The following is a 14,723-nucleotide window of genomic DNA, read 5'->3' on the forward strand; positions in this document are numbered from 1 at the left end:
TATTCTGGGACATCAATGTGTTATATAATCACTTTGAGGTTACAACAAATACCAAGTAGAAAGGTTGGATTTAAATAAATTTTTTTCTTGTTTTGATAGTTCTTACTATATTATTCTACTTTAAGTAATATGTTTCATAATTTACATTGTTATAAAACAATTTAATTTATTACTTGAGTTTTCTCATTGCAAATTCTGTCACTTCTCCACACAGAGAAGAAAAATAAAAGATAAAAAGTTTATGATTTCATACAGAGCCAAGTATGTTTTCTATGCTTTACAAAAAAATATGCTTTTTCCTTATTGTATCATGATTGAAATACCCATGATAGATTTTTCTTTTGAAAAACAGTTGACATTAAACTATTAAAGCAATAAAACAGAAAATCCAGAGAGACTTTAACACTGTGACGATCAGTTGCAAAATCATTCTGCTGTATTACATTGGCATCTCAAAGGACTTTGTTTGATAGCTACAACATGAAATAACAACTGAAACATGGATAGAAACAAACTGTAATCTATTATAAATGCTAATTATTTTCTTATTTCCAAACAATGTGTATTTATTGTGGAAAACATAAACAAGCTTAATGAGGAAAAAAAAGGAAACACCTAAAACTCATATGTAATCACACCAATTAAGAGGTGGCAATTGTAAGTATTATACTATATATTTTTCTTTTATTTCTATTTAAATAATTGAGCTAATATTGTATATAATTTTAGATTTTTAGATTTTTTCCAATAATAATGTATTTCAAATATATATTTATTCTCTGTGTGTATCTATATCTATATCATCTATCTATCTATCTATCTATCTATCTATATATATATATATAACCATTAACTCTTTTTTGTTGTTGAGCTCAGGAGAGTTTTTTGGTTGTGTTGCTAATTAAAATGTGCATGTGAGTCAAAATTCTTATGGGTAAAAATAGGAGCACAGATTTTGTTGTTCCTGTACAATAAAATATAAATAAGAAATTGCTATATCAAGTGTATACACACACATATGCTTACATAATGCATACATTTTATTTTTTTAGTATATATACATTCAGTAAATGTTCTGTGCAAAATTTTAACTATTTACATATTCATATATTGCATCTGAGCATGGCAATTTTCACCCATATTTCACTGATTTATTTTTGAACATTTTTACTATGATTAACCATGCAGGTTTTTAAATTATATATACTTTCTCATTTTTTTAAAAAAAATATTTACTGCTTTTTCTCCTGTGATTCTGGTAAACATTCCTGCATCTAACTTCATTTAAGCTTCATTATTCCTTTTATTCATCATATTTCATTCAAATTAACTCTTTATGAGTATGACGTACATTTCAACAGAATTATTCTATGTAATTTTTAGAGGATCTAACAGGTACCACCCTTGGGCTTCACTTACTATATATGCTTCTCTTACTACGTATATTCTCAAAACACTGATTTGTCTATTTCTATATGGGTATCACATAAAGAATGTCAGAAGTGGCATGATTCCCTCCTGAATTTATGAATATTTCCTTGTCTAATTTAAAACATTCATGTGATATCCAGAAGAATCTGAATTAGTTTCATAGTGGCAAATAGAAATTTATAAATATGCAAAATAACAAAGAAAAATCATTCAATGATGAATTTATTATTAGTCCCTATGTTTCTCCTCCATTATTTATCACTTCTGTGAAAGAATAAGTAAAATTAAATATTTTGTGTCCATTTTTGTATTATTTAATTTTATCTCACTTATTTTATTTAGCACATATAGTGACCATTATTTTAATCTCAGTTTTGATCTTTAAATTCCATGAAGAAAAGCACATTTCTTTTTTATTATTAAATTTTATACAGTCATAAATATGGATGTTGTATGTACTTTAAATGTGTTAAAAACCCCAATGCATATGTAATCATTAATATAATATATAGTCATCATTAATAAGAAAATCTTCATACTAATCTATTTAGTTTACCCACCAGTACATGCCTAAATTTGGGGCCAATATTCATTCTCCTACTGCAGATACTGATTGATAAGTTATTTTCTAATTTTCTTTCTTGTAAGGAGGAAGTTCTTAAAGCATATGGTCAGATAGTGCAATAGTCCCTTAGTTTAGGTCAAGGACTAATGATTTCAATAAAAGAAACTAGATAAATGAAGTCTATATTTGTGCTGGCATTCTTAAGTTTGTAAAAAGGACAAGAATTTGCAGAAAAAAATGCAAAACATCCAAGTTTTCTTACAAAAGAAGGAAGCAGCAAAGATTTCCATTGAAAGCAAAATTGGAATTTCCACTATTAGCTGTTTATTTTTGAAAAGCATTTTAGAAATAGGTAAATGAGGACATACAGTTAAACAGATGACAAATTGTACTGTGGACAAGATCTCATTTACAAACCAGGAATTCCATTGTGTTACCATTTAGTTTCATCTACTTAAATGAATTCTTCTTCTGGTTGCACTTAGTAATGCATATTTAGGATTATAAGAGTGATTCAAATTTCTTTTTTTTTTTTCTGTTTTCTTTTTCTGTATCTCTATAGCTACAGTAAGACATGAAGGGAAAATAGCATAGCGGTGAGAGAATATATAATTGTAAATTCAAAGATTCAGATGGAATGAAATGTTAGTTTGATTGATATTCTGAGAAATACAAAAAGGGTAGCATAATTCTGTAAAGTCTGGAATTCATGAATAGAAGTGAGAAAAAAATGAGATAGAACATTATGAGGGAGAGAAAATGGCAGACCAGAGCTAGGCAGTCATTTCCAATCCCCATCACCTCTGCATACACAGAGAAAGGATGCAGTGAAGAAACCATAGGAATAACTTTTACCACAAGTTTGTACCTAGATTAAAGGAACTGTGCAGAACAATATCAACAAATCTTTCACCTTTTATGAAGTTGAATGCATGTGACTTGGCTCTAAAGTGTTCATAGCAAATAGGGTTCAATGTCCACTCTCAAAGTGATGCTATTACTGGGATTAGCAGAGGCCACACATTAAGTTAAAATATCAATATCCACATATTCTCCCAACTCAGGGGTCTTAAGAGAAATAAGCTCATGAAGTAGTCTCTTGCTTAAAAGAAGAAGATATAATCATCTCAATTGATAGGTAGAAATACAAGCAATATTAAAATATAAGGGGAAAAAACACCCAAAACAGACCATAGCACTTCAATATGACCTATCCAAACTGAGCCAGGAGGGTCCAGAAATCTAAACAGACCATTATAAGTAGTAAAATTGAAGTAGCTATTTCTTAACAAAGAAAAGCCCAGGATAGATGGATTCTCAGCCCCGTTCTAATAGACCCTTAAAGAAGTAATAACAGTCCTCCTCAATTTTTTCTGGAAAAGAATGAAAAATGGCCAAATGTATTCTACAAAGCCGATATTACCTGATGCCAAAGCCAGACAAAGACACAGCAGGGAAAGAAAATTTAAGGTGAATAACCTTGATTAACATAGATGCAAAAATTCCTAATAAAATATTGGCAAATAGTACACAGAAACACATTTTAAAAAATGATAGTACACCACAATCAAGTGGTTTCATTCCAGGGATGTATGGTTGGCTCAACATATGCAAATCAATGAACGTAATTCACCACATACATAGACATAAGAGCAAGAATCACATGATTATCTCAATAGAATACAAAGCTTTTGACAAAATCCAACACCCGTTTATGTTTAAAACACTAGAGAAACTATAAGAAGATGTAAATCAATATTTCTCAAAATGTGACTAGGGATATTATTTGGATAAGAATTGCTTGGAGGTTGTATGATTATGCAGGTTCTAGAGCCCCATTCCAGACCTAGAAGACATTCAGTGCTACCCAGAGATCACAAGGGTTAAGCCAGACTCAAATGAATGTGAAATATAGTTGAGAAATCACAAATAAAATTAGAGCCAGTAGAGGCATGACAGAGCTGAGGTGGAGTTAACTGCAGTAAAAAAAATTATCAAATAGCGTGTACAGGTTTCTGAAAAAGCATATCCTTAGATATTGATGGCAAAAGTTGAAATGAAGAAAAATTTAAAAGAATTGTGTTCTTAACCCATGAAATAGGTGTATGTAGCCACAAGTAAGTATGACTTTCCTTGTTAATATTTACTGTTCTGAACTGGGGGACAGAATTGGAGTAAACAATTCATGATAGTAGCCAAGGAATCAGAGATCAAGAATAAAACCTCAGATAAAATTGCTGAGTTTAACAGAGCAGTCATTGGTTCATTCAATAGGCCTTGATCCAGTGGGTGTGACAAGGTCATGATTATTGTAACTAGCCTTTGCTGTGTAAGAAATTTCAGTATTCCAGCATATTTAGGACCATTTAAGTCATCTTTCTAGCTTTTGTCTTCATTTCCCTAAATTGCTCCAGAAAGTCAACTGGTTAAATTATAAGCCTATATCGTCTTGGAGATTTTATTAACTAAAATCTTTAACAGAAAGTAAAATAAATAATTAAGGACAATCATTTTGGTACTTATTTTTACTTTTGGAACAAAGCAACCAGAACAGGGAAAGCCTGGGACCAGTTGCCATCAAGAACACCCAAGAAGAACCAATTATAAAGCATTCTGAATGTATTATGACCAAATTTAGGCCTCTTCCTACTCCATTTACTGCTGTGAAAAAGTTCATTTTCTGGTTCCTTTCCTGTAGAGAATTAGACCAGGAACATGTACGAATAAACTTCAAGAGTTTGGCAGCCATGATTTCATTTGGAAGGGCTACAGAAATTAAGAAGCATTTAATTTTCAAATGAAGTACCAGTTGCTATTAGCATGACCTTACATTTTCAATTCTCTGTGGTGTGGAAGGAAGTGCATCCACTGTGGAAGCAGCTTTGCATAAAGAAAACATGAGGTGGTTTGATTCATCATGTGGAGCAGAAGAGAACATGTATTTATAAAGAATTTAACCAAACAGAAAATAATGAAAATCACAAATCTAGGGACCTCAAAGTAATTAGATAGTGCACAATGAAAGGTACATTTTAAATATAAATGCCAGCTGTAGAGAGCTTTTCTTTCTTTTATTCATCATATTTTACTTTCTCAGTATTAGAGCCCTCCAGATAGTAAACAAAGAATAGAATGAGATAATTAGTCAATTGATCTCATTCATTTTGGTTAGAATTATACTAATACAGGGATTCCACTGTGTTCCAGAATTTCAGACGGCACTACACTAAAATCAAAACTATTCTCAAATTTTGACTTCTTGTGTGTGGGCTTATCTGTGTATGTATCAGTGTGTTTGCAAGACAAAGAGGAGGGTAGATGTGTGTAATATTATAGGTACAAAATCTATGGACCCACATCTTATTGTTATATTGTAGCAGGGTATCAGACACTGAGATTTAAATATATTTAAAGTGCTTTAGACTCCTGGATATTGCCAATGTGCAGGGGATCCCTTACATGTCCACATACAGAAGGAGGAGTGGAGTGATATGAGAGTTTGCAGCTCTAACATGTTACAATAGACTTTTCTATGTGCAGAAATGGAGAGTGATTAAAAACATAACCACAGTTTCCTTAAGAATTTTTTTAGTACAGAATGCATATTTAAATGAAAATGTACAAGATGCTCTTTGCTTCAAAGGCAACAAAAACGGTGCTGTTCAAGTAATTAAATTGTACAAAGAACAAAGTGACACATAGAAAAATTGGTAACAACTGACTACTGTGTAGCTGTTAACTTAAGTGCGTTCACTACTAATTTCCTTAACCCAACCAATCAATCAAATAAATAGATCTTGAATCACAATATTATTTTCTATTATTTTTCAGCTCAGTGTTTTTTTTTTAATTCGGTTATCCATTTATTTATTCACACATAGAACAAATATTTGTCAAATTCCTAGTCCATATCCAGTCCACTAGCATTCTTTTTTTTTTTTAAATTATTTTATTGGTAAAGATTAAACACTGAGCTGGTTGTTCAAAACATTACATAGTTCTTAATATACCATATTTCACAGATTGATTCAAGTGGGTTATGAACTCCCATTTTTGAATGTTGTTAGATATGGGTTATTGATATTTTTAAAATAAGCTTCATTGGGCTGGGGTTGTGTCTTAGTGGTAGAGTGCCCACCTCGAAGTGTGAGGCACTGGGTTTGATTCTCAGCACCACATAATAATAAATTAATTAATTAAATAAAGTTTCATTGACAATTAAAAAATATTAAAAAAATAGATTCATAGATATTGACTCTTAATACCAATAAAAACCTACCCTAAATCAGGATTATTATTGACCTAGAATACACTCTATGGTTTTACTAACAGTGGATGACTAGTGGATAAAATTCTACTTCAACAAATTGACCTGAAAGCTGCCATCACTCACATACCCAGTTGATCTTAGAAAAAAAAAAAATCTCTTTTTCATCAATTAAATAATTAATTACTGGCACAGTTGGCTGGTCTAGGAGTCTAATCCAGCTGTGGGGAGCATCTATTGTCTTGGGTTGATGCCTCATCAATCCTTTAAAATTTTAAATATGACAGCTCCCCTAAACCATGATAATTTGAACTCAGGGAACTTCAATCAAAGAATCTGATGATGATTCATTCAGCCATGAAGGGAAAAAAACGAAAAGAAAAAAATGTTTAAAATAAAAAAAAAAAATCTATGCAGAGGGTTTGGGCAAACCCTTAGCTTGAGGAAGGTTAACCAAATCATAAAGTAATTTGGATAAAATAACTTCCAAAACAAGACACTTAACAATTGTAGGGGAATACATTCAATGAGGTAAAGTCTACAAAAGAGCTCAGGACTTAGCACTAGTCTTATATGCCTTCTCGATCTCATATGCTCTGCGATGGTCTGGCTCTGCACACTGGTCTTGCTGCTGGTTATACTCCCAGCTCCCTATCAGATTGGAGGAAGGAAAACAAAAGAGACAGCTGGGCCTGCACACAGGGGACATGTCTTGGGACCCATTATGCTTGCATAGCATATGTGCAAGACAGAAAGGAGAGTTTTGAAAGCATGCGTGGAACGCTCAGGTCCTAGACAACAGCACCATACTGGTACAGAAAATAAGGAAGAAGAGAGAAAGCCAGGCTCATCACATTCATTACAATTTGAACGTGCCAATAGGTAATCTCTACTCTGAGATTTGTCACTCAGCTTAGTATTAATATGTGATGTTTTCTTAATGAGTTAGCAATCTGACCTTGTTCATGCCGCCAAATACTACAATAGTAACAGGCATACCGCATTCCTATGTGTTTATTTTGTTCATCATACCTTGAAATTTGGTTTTGCTCAAATTTTGAAGACGACTGGTTAGAAATTTTAAAGAATGAATAAGGCTGCTTGCTAAGAGAGATTAAAAAAAATAGAAATTTGAAGGTTAGACTCTTATCCTTAGGTCCCTCCATCCATCCCCATCTCACATACACACCCACACTCTTTTTTGTTGTCATATAATACTTCATGGGATACAGTGTGACAATTTTATAAATATATACAATAGAATGATTAAATCAGAGAAATTAGTATTTCCATCTCCTTAAATATTTATCATGTCTTTGCATTGGGAAGCTTCACACTCCTATTTTCTAGTTCTGTATGAAAAATATATGATCCTTATTTTCAAATATATGAATTTTTTTCATGCTTATTTTCCCCAAATTTTCAAAATAATTGATGTATAAAGTAGAATTTCTTTATTCCTGTGCAGAGTCAGAGTAAAGAAAGTAATCTGAAGACTCTCAATGAGAATAAGTTCTAGGGCCCATAATTCCCATCACTGCTATAAAGATATATTTGCTATCTAATTCAAAACACCTTTTTCAGAGCACAATATTTCCAGAGAGCTCAAGACAACGCTGATAAATGCTATAAAAAATCAACTTTGACTTAACTGATTCTATTGTTCATAAAGTCATATTAAACTTCTTTTAATTTTATCCTAACTTTAAAATTACTTATCAGTCATCTTTGATTAGATTGAATATATATCAGCCATCTAGTTGCAGAAAATGTGTTTGGATTCATGATTTCTGCAAATAATAAATCATATTCTTTAGGTACTGATTTTTAAATTTTTTTTAGTTATACATGGACACAATATTTTTATTTATTTATTTTTATATGGTGCTTAGGATCAAACACCCAGAAATCACTTGCATTACTATATACCAATGATGACTTGGCGGAAAGAGAAATTAGGAAAACTGTCCCATTCACAGTAGCCTCCCAATGTAAATAAATAAATAGATAGTTAAGTAACAAATAAAATAGTAGAGAATCAATCAAAAAATTGGTGAAGCACATCTACATTGAAAATTACAGAAATCTAAAGAAAGAAATTGAAGACAACCTTAACAGGTGGAAGGATCCCCTATGTTTTTGGATAGTCAGAATTAATAGTGTCAAAGTGGCCATACTACTAAAAGCACTAAACAAATTTAATGTGTTTCCAATTAAAATTCCAGTGACTTTCTTCATAGAAATAGAAAAAGTCATAAATAAGCTACTCAAAATAATCATAAATATTTTTTCTTCCAATTTTAACTTCTCTACTGTCCTATAATAATTAGTATGGATTATCACTGCATGGAAACTGTTCTTACCACAAAAGGTGCATGTGCTGTGGATTCCAGTAGGTACTTCTTATAATTTATCACAATAGAATTCACTAGAGCATTGGATATTATTGATTTCAGAGTGGTTATTAAAGCTCCTTTTTCCCTTGTCATCTAGAGGGTTATATTCTTTCTATTATCCTCCACATGACTAAGCATAGTTTCTCAGAATCAGTGTTAGGTTGTCTTTTGCAACTCATTTTTTTCAGATTCTTTTTTACTGGAACTTCTACTTTTAGCATATTTGCTTTTTGAGCAATATCTTTATGTGTCAATCTTTTTCTGCAAAGAAAAAAATATAGTTGAGTGATTGAATGCATTTACGTTAGTAATAATTGAGTGCAAAGGCTATTTTTTGTTTGACAGTTGTTTATTTGTGCCTAGAGAGAAAGTACCTCCAAATCACCATTCTACCAAGAACTTTGACATGTGTTAACAGAGAAAATGCAGATTAAATGAGGCATATTACTATGTGTAATACTGCTTTATGTTGTGATTTTAAACTCTAAGTCCACATATTAAAATTCCTATTGGATATATTGTATTGGTAGTGCCTCTGATACTTCAATCTCAGAGTTTGTGATATACAAACCTTTTCTACATATTAGCCAAATTAATAAACCTTAGAGTGTTTACAGCAAATAACCCACAAATCTTCCATAATAAAGATTATCACAGTGGAGTAGTTTGAATAAAGTTTACCCAAAAGTGTTCATGCTGAATCTCTGCACTCATGAACGTTTCCTTGTATACAAAAAAAAAAAAAAAAGAAAAGATTTTTTTTCTATATGTGAGTTTCTCTAGAACTTAAAATGATCTCACTTATGTCTAAAAGACACATTCTAATCCCATCCAGTCCCTGCATTCAAGTTAAGGACAGAATTTCTGGATAATGCTCAATTTTCTCCATTATTTTTTCTTTCTTAGTGGCAATCTATAGACCAGATAAACCACATATTTCCTCTCTAGTAACGTGTAAACTGAAAATGAAAAATTATCTATACTTTACTTCTGTAGTCATCCCCATTACATGATGATTTAGCAGAGACAGAACAACTCAAATAAATTATCCCATTTTGAAAACAGAAAATTGAGAAACACCGAGCAGTCAGTATTTAACAGCAATTCAGAAATTCTTCTGAGAAGGTACTGTGAAGTTCCCCTCCCCAGACAGAAGCAGGAAGTTTTAATTAGGCTTTGATTCCAATCTTTGGTAGGAATTGCCTTCTGCATTTTTCTTCATGAATATAGTGCTCTAATAGCCCTTTGAGAAAGACTTTCATTCACTATTTTCATAAATTGAACTGACATATTGTTATTCTTAGAATAGTTACTATTTAGTTGAGAGGAAGGAGTTTTGTGCTAAGAAGGCAGAGTAATAAGACACATTTGAGAGCTGTTTCAAGAAAAGAATTGCAGGTAGAGTTCCTGAAATACAGACTAACAAGAGACAACAGGTTAAAATATCACTAGAATAGTATTGGCAAAGAAATCAGAAACCCAGTCTCCCCAAACCCAACAAAGGAAGAAAACACCTAACTATTCCAAACTCTGAGCATTCAACTTTCCAGGATCAGGAGGCAGGCTTACTGAATTATGTAGCCTAAATGGAAAGTGTTATCCCTAGAATTGTAATGAAAACAAAGTTTTGGAGACATCCAAGTAGGCCCATGAGTGACAATATTCTTCATTGTGGACAAAAAGCAAAAAAGAAAACATTTTCTGATGTAAGAGACATGGTAAATACTTGGATGAGCCTGAGGTCTTACAATATTATGAGTTTTACTTACACTTCAGCTATGTGGTGTACTATGACTATTTTTCTTTTTCTCTTCTCACCAGACTTAGTTCCTCAAGGTCAGTGCATTGTACAAAAGGGTTCTAACATGTTTTCAAAGTTCAGCAGGAAATTATAAGGATGTCAAGGCAGAATATTTTTGATAGAATAATTTGTCACCATGGGCAAATAGCTCAGCTCATGGAGTTCACCAGAGAGTGCTAACATATCGTCAACTCACAAAAGCCAGATAAAATCCATTTGCCCTCACTAATCATCCCAGAAAAAAAGAAGGTTGCCAATTCACCTCAGGTCTCAAAAGAATCTTCAGAAGATACAATGTGTATCTGTAGACTTCATCTCTTCCACTACATGAGGTCATGTTAACTGTACTTCTTTATATGCCCCGTGACATATCAGAAAAGAGCATGCAGTTCTGAAAATTCAAAGAAAATGAGAATAGGTTACCAAAACACAGCACTGTTAATATGATCATTGACTACTGAAACAGGCCAGTATGATGCCCCCAGTCTCCCACTTATTGCAAATAGAAAACAAGGAAAATAAAATCAACAGCAAAGAAATAAAAGAAAAGTAGATTTTCTTTTCCCATATAACCTAAAGTGTAGGTAAACTTACAATAATTATACTCCTGTTATTCTGCTAATTGCAAAGTTTTAGGTGAAAAATTTGATTACTTTAGGTTTCAGTTGCCTCATTGACAATGTTAGACATTATGATTATTACATTGGTCCCTAATCTACACTTATCTGTAAATTCTTTTATCTCCAACCCTTTTTCTTCTGCCTTGAATATCTGGATTAAATGATCATATTTATCTAGTGTTTCTTTGGTGGGTTTGTTTATGTAGCAATATGAAACGTTTTCTCAACGTGTTGACAATTAGAAAGATGTGCAATTGGATTCTGTTAGGCAGGAAGAAAACAAATGCCTTCAACTTCAGCATAAACACATTAGCTGCATGTGAAGATTTAAACCATCTAATTTGCATAATGAACATTTTATGCCACATTATTTGCACCTGGTTTACAATACTGAGCTTTTCACAACAATTATCAGTGATCCTATCAAAATATCAAATATCCCAAAGTGACATTTCACTAGGTACTTATCAGAAAGCTTTGCTTTCCCTTTGATACTTGTTGACAATTTAATTTGTGTTAATTTATTATGTAAGGAGAATTATTGAAAAAAAATAATATATTTTTTAAAAATTTTTGGTTCCATCAAATGCATTTCTGTACATCAGTGATGAAGCCACTGCAAATGAAACTAGGAAAACAACCCCATTCACAATAGCCTCAAAAAAAAAAAAAATACTTGGGAATCAACCTAACAAAGGAGGTAAAAGGCCTGTACAATGAAAACTGCAGAATACTAAAGAAAGAAATTGAAGAAGACCTTAGAAAATGAAAGATCTCCCATGTTCTTGGATAGACAGAATTAATATTGTCAAAATGGCCATACTACCAAAAATGTTATACAGACTTAATGCAATTCCTATTAAAATCCCAGTGACATTCTTCATAGAACTAGGTAAAGAAATCATGAAATTCATTTGAAAAAATAAGCCAAATCAATCCTTAGCAAGAAGAGCAAAGAAGAAGGCATCACAATATTAGACCTTAAACTATACTACAGAGCCATACTAACAAATACAGCATGGTATTGGCACCAAAATAGACTTGTAAACTTATGTACAGAGTAGAATACACAGAAACAAACCTACATAAATACAGTTATCTCATGCTAGACAAAGGTGCCAAAAACATACATTGGAGAAAAGATAGTCTCTTCAACAAATGGTGCTGAGAAAACTGGAAATCCATATGTAGCAAAATAAAATTAAACCTATATCTCTCACCCTGCACAAAAATAAACTCAAAGGGGATCAAAGATTTAGGCACTAAAATAGAAACCCTGTGCCTAAAGCAAAAGTAAGCCCAAATCTTCATTATGTTGGCTTAGGACCTGACTTCCTTAAGGTCCTAATGACTTTCTTAAAAAGACTCCAAAAGCACAAGAAGTAAAATCAAAGACTCAATAAATGAGATGGATTGAAAGTAAAAAAAAAAAAAAAAGCTTCTTCTCAGCAAAGGAAAGAATCAATAACATGAAGAGATGGACTACAGAATGAGAGAAAATCTTTACCACATACACTTCAGATAGAGGACTAATCTCCAGGATATACAAAGAACTCAAAAAACTTAACACCAAAAAAAAAAACAAAACAAAAAAAACCACCACCAACAACAAATAACCCAATCAATAAATGGGCTTAGAAACATAACAGACACTTCACAGAAGACAAAATACAATCAATCAATAAACATATGAAAAAATATTCATTATCTCTAGCAATTAGAGAAATGCATATCAAAACCAGGAAAGAATGATGAAGAAAAACAGTGAATTTTGGACTTGTCAAAAAGACAACTAATACTTTTATGAGATGTGCACATCTTTTAAAATATATTGAATATTTAAATAAATAATGGTAAATTTTGCAATGCAGATATGCCATCAGTATGCATTTCATGCCCTATATCTAAATCCATAATTTTAAAAAATTGTTTCCATTACTTTTAGTACTTTACATTATGCCTTTATTTTTAAAGATAATGAGTTCATATATACACACAGTTTTTTATCCTACTTTATTTACAAACACAGCATAAAATAAGTCCATGCAAATAAATTTGGCTAGTAAATAATTTACTATTTCTAGTGTGTTTCACTATATTATAATTTATCTAAACAAATAAGTATCTAAATAATTGCAGTATTCTTAAGTTTTTATATTATAATGAAAACTATGATGAACATCCTCGAAACGCAACCTTACCACAGACCTACATATATTTCCTTGACACCAAAACTGGGTACATTTTTACATTGTTTAAGATAAAATCTAATATATTTAATTAATATTGATAAAATGCTATTCAATGATTATGTCATGGAAAATTACCTTTAAAAATGCTTGATGACATTTGGATATTTCTGTTTCATACACTTTATGTAGCATTATCGATACATTAATATATACATATATATGAGAAGAATTGTAGAAACTTTAATCACAATAAATATAAGTTATTTATAGTAAGGAGTTAAAGGTTTTCCACCCAAAAATGGCAGAAAAATCAATCCATTATTATTGATTAGATAGCCTCTTGAATCTGGAGCTGATCAATTTCTGAAGGGGTGTCAATTTTGGAATCAGCCCTTATTAAATTATGCCAATCTTTCAGTTCTCATGCAGTTGTGGCAGGGAATTTAAATGATCCTGTTCTTACTGCTCTGAGTTTGCACTAGAATTCTCTCTGAGACTTAACTTAACCCTAGAGGGAAACATACAGGTTACTTCTAGAGACAAGAATTACCCTTGCGTCTGCTATTTCTTCCTAGAGCTACATGTGGAATAGCCAGATACTTCCCCCTCTCTACAGCACCTGAGAGAAACAAGTTCTGGAAATATTTTAATTGCATTAATTCCATACCTCCACCTGATTCTTTTCCTCAGGTTTTTTTTTCATGTATTTTTATTTTATATTCAGAATCAGAGGATTATACCTCTTGATTTTCATATTGTGAATTAGGTTGGCATAAAGTTTTATTTACTCTTCATTTCCCAATTACCCAAATATTAATTTACTGGAGATCTTTTAAATTATATGTAAAGGGAATAGTAAATTATTTACTTTAGATGTATTTAACATAGTCTTTTAAAAAATATTTAAGACAACCATTTCTTCAGTTTAATATAATGTCAGCTGTCTTTAAACCAGCAATGAACAACAAATCTTTCTGGCATGTTCCGATTAGTATATTTAAATGGAATTAAAATTCACTGGGCAAAAACTATGTAACAGGATCTTTCTTTTGCTCTGTGGCTAAAGTTATAGTACTTAAATTCACATAACCCTTCCTAAACTCAGAGAATATTAGTTCAATATCTGAAGTTAGGATTTCAGGAATAAAATATTGGCTGAGAATCTAATTTTCAGAGGAAAAAATAAACCAAAACTAAACTGAAATAATTGATGGCATTAGTGAGTGCAAGTGATTGTATAAATGACCTTACTGATTGCTTTTGCATGAACCTTAATATTAAGACAAAATCCACTTATTTTGTAGCCAATTCAGCCTGTGGATTGTGATATTGATCATACCATTGATTTACTGTCTGTTACCACAAAAGGCACTTAATGGCTGTCAGTTAATGCTTCTGAAAATATGGAGCTGAATGTGCTCATGATACTGTTTTGACAATTTAGTGGTAAA

At 31.8% G+C, this 14,723-nt stretch overlaps 1 long non-coding RNA gene across 2 annotated transcripts in view; it reads right to left on the minus strand.

Moving 5' to 3' along the window:
* Positions 1–14,723, minus strand: part of LOC308632616 — a 65,341-nt gene that overhangs the window by 40,371 nt on the left and 10,247 nt on the right. For both annotated transcript variants that reach the window (XR_014018612.1, XR_014018613.1), the window contains exon 2: positions 10,723–10,851. This is a non-coding gene — a long non-coding RNA (uncharacterized lncRNA). The remainder of the gene's footprint in view (positions 1–10,722; positions 10,852–14,723) is intronic.

The sequence above is a fragment of the Spermophilus citellus genome, assembly GCF_964194105.1.
Source record: "Spermophilus citellus genome assembly, chromosome: 13".
Lineage (NCBI taxonomy): Eukaryota > Metazoa > Chordata > Mammalia > Rodentia > Sciuridae > Spermophilus > Spermophilus citellus.